Below are 3,754 nucleotides of genomic sequence, written 5' to 3' on the forward strand. Positions count from 1 at the left end.
TGATTTGTAGTATCCCAGGCAAATATTTTGTGTATCTTATAAACAGTGCATACCATGGACCATCAGTGCTCTTTTTACTACTGGAGTGTCTTTAAATCTAATCAATAAAAATACAATTTCAGGGACTTCAGAACCAATTCAGAAAATTCAAACTTACCTTTAACCAATGAGATAAAAGACCTGTACACTGTACACTATAAGACATTGATGAAAGAAATTAAAAGAAACACATAAATAAATGGAAAGACATCCCATGCTCATGGATTGGAAGAATTAATATTGTTAAAATGTCTGTACTATCCCCCAAAATCTACAGAGTCAAAGAAATATTTATCAAAAAATTCCAATGGCATTGTTTGCAGAAATAGAATAAACAATTCTAAAATTTGTATGGAACCACAAAAGACTATGAATAGCCAACGCAATCTGGAGAAAGAAGAACAAAGATGGAAGCAATGGAAGCATCACACACCCGGATTTTAAACTATGTTACAAAGCTATAGTAATCTAAACAGGATGGTATTAGCATAAAAACAGATACATAAGTCAATGGGACAGAATAGAGAGCCCAGAAATAAACCCACACATATATGGTCAATTAATTTAGGACAATGGAGCCAAGAATAAATAATGGAGAAAGGAGAATCTATTCAACAAATCCTATTGGGAAAGCTGAACAGACACATGCAAAAAAAAAATGAAACTATACTGCTATGTTATACCATACCAAAAATTAACTCAAAATGGATTAAAGACTTGCCTGTAAAGACCTGAAACCATAAAACCCCTAGAAGAAAACATAAGCTTTTTGACATTAGTTATGGGGGGTGAGTTTTTGGATCTTAATCCAAAAGAAAAGACAACAAAAGCAAAAATAAATAAGTAGGACTACACCAAACTAAATAGTGTCTACCCAGCAAAAGAGAACGTCAACAAAAGGAAAAGGCAACCTATTCAATGGTATTTGGAAATCATACGTTTAATAAGGGGCTTATACCTAAAATATATATTTAAAAACTCATAAAACTCAAACACAAAAACCCCCAAACATTCCAATTAAAAATGGGCAGAGGCTCTGAGTAGACATTTTTCCAAAGAAGACAAGCAGATGGCCAACACTTACATGAAAAGATGCTCAACATCACTAATCCTCAGAGAGATGCAAATCAAAACCACATCACATCTGTTAGAATGAATATTATAAAGAAGATAAGAAATAACAAGTGTTGGCGAGGATATAGAGAAAGGGGGAACCCATGTGCACTCTTGGTAGGAATGTAAATTGGTTTAACCATTAGGGAAAACAGTATGGAGGTTCCTAAAAAATTATACTAGTAAATAAAACCACCATATGAAAAAGTAATTTCAGTTTTGGGATTTATCAACAAGAAGACTAATTTGAAAAGATATATGCACCCCCTATGTTCATTGCAGCACTATTTCAATAGCCAAAATATGGAAACAACCCTAAGCGTCCATTAATCAATGACATTTGCACTGGCTGTTGTGGCTTAGGTGGTTGGGTGTCATCCCATGCACAGAAAGGTTTCAGTTTTAATTCCCTGTCAGGGCACATACCTGGGTTACGGGATTATGCAGGGAGTGCAGAAGGCAGCTAATTGATGATCCGCTCTCAATTTGATGTTTCTCTCTCTTTCCCACACTCCCTTCCTCTCTCTCTAAAAATCAATAAAATATTTTAAAATAAATATAACAATAATAATAATAAATAAATGAAATTTGACCATAAAAATCTATATACAGAGGGGGGCAAAGTAGGTTTACAGTTGTTCATATGGGAAATAATACAATAATTAATAAATAATAATACAAGAATTAACTCCAGACCTGGCCAGTGTGGTTCAGTTGGTTGAGCATCATCCCATGCACCAAAAGGTTGCCGGTTCAATTCCTGGTAAGGGCACATGGCTGGGTTTCAGGTTTGATCCCCAGTAGGGGGCATGCAGGAGGCAGCTGATCAATGTTTCTCTCTCACATTGATGTTTTCTCTCTCTATCTCTCCTCACTTTCTCTTTCTCTAAAAAAAATAATCAATAAAGCCACATGATCTCACCCATTTGTGGAATATAATGAACAACATAAACTGATGAACAGAAACAGATCCAGAGACAGAGAAGCATCGATCAGACCATCAAACCTGGGAGGGAAGGTAGGGGAGGGTGGTGGAGGGGGGAGAGATCAACCAAAGAACTTATATGCAAGCATGTGGGCCTAACCAATGGACACAGACAACAGGGGGGTGAGAGCATGAGTGGGGGGAGGTAGGGGGTAACATGGGGATAAGGACACATATGTAATAACTTAATCAATAAAAAAATTAAAAATAAATAAATAAATAAACTGTGTTTTACATACTCACAACTGTAACCCTATTTTTGCCATACCCTATATATTAGGTCATAAAAAAGGATGGTGAAATCTTGCCATTTATGACAACATGGATGAACCTTGAGGGCATTATGCTAAGTAAAATAAATCAGAGAAAGACAAATACCATATGATTTCACTTGCATGTAAAATTTAAAAACAACAAACATCAAGCTCATAGATACAGAGAACAGATTGATGGTTGTCAGAGGCAGATTGGTGGGTGGGTGAAATGAGTAAAGTGGGTCCAAATGTACTAACTTCCACTTATAAAAATAAAATAATTAACCATGAGGATGTAATATGTAGCATAGTGACTATCCTATATAATAAAGAGGTGATATTCAAATTAACCCTCATGCCCTCACAAGATGGCTGCCTACGACCAGACCAGCAGCAGGTTAGTGAGGGACAACCAAACAACTGGACAAGCAGGCTGCATGGGGCAACCAGGCCAGCAGGGAGGGGGCAGTTGGGGGCGACCTGGCTGGCAGTGTGGGGCAGTTAGGGGCAATCAGGCCAGCAGGCGGGGGCAGTAAGGGGCAACCAGGCAGGCAGGCAGGTGAGCGATTAGGAGCCAGAGGTCCAAGATTGTGAGAGGGATGTCCGACTGCCGGTTTAGGCCCGATCCCCAGATTGGAGAGTGTGCAGGCTGGGCTGAGGTGACCCCCCCCATGCACGAATTTTGTGCACCGGGACTCTAGTAGTTAATAATACTGTATTGCATATTTGAATGTTGCTATGAGAATAGATCTTAAAAGTCCTCATCACACACAAAAAATTTTGTACCTATGTATGGTGATGGATACTAACTAGACTTATTTTGGTGATAATTTCAGAATGTTTACATATATCTAATCATTATGTTACACACTTGAAACTAATATATGTTACTAGAGGCCCAGTGCAGGGATCAGGCCTAAACCGGCAGTCAGACATCCCTCTCACAATCTGGGACTGCTGGCTCCTAACCACTTGCCTGCCTGCCTGCCTGATTGCCCCTAACTGCTTCTGCCTGCCAGCCTGATCACCCCCTAACTTATCCCCTGCCAGCCTGATAGACACCTAACTGCTCCCCTGCTGGCCTGATTGCTCCCAACTGCCCTCCCCTGCCGCCTGGTCACCCCTAACTGCCCTCCCCTGCCGACCATCTGGTGGCCATATGAAGGCAGCCATCTTGTGCAAAGGTGTAAAAAACTTATTTTAATACAAAGGTTTTTTAAAAATGATGACATATAGGTGGACTCACAATCAGATTTGCATATTACCTCTATTATATAGGATATGTCAATTATATCTTAGTAAAATAAAATTTAAATTTAAAAACTCATCCTTAAGATTCTGTTCTTCTAGAATAAGTCTCAGT

The sequence above is a fragment of the Myotis brandtii genome, unplaced genomic scaffold (assembly GCF_000412655.1).
Source record: "Myotis brandtii unplaced genomic scaffold, ASM41265v1 scaffold199, whole genome shotgun sequence".
Lineage (NCBI taxonomy): Eukaryota > Metazoa > Chordata > Mammalia > Chiroptera > Vespertilionidae > Myotis > Myotis brandtii.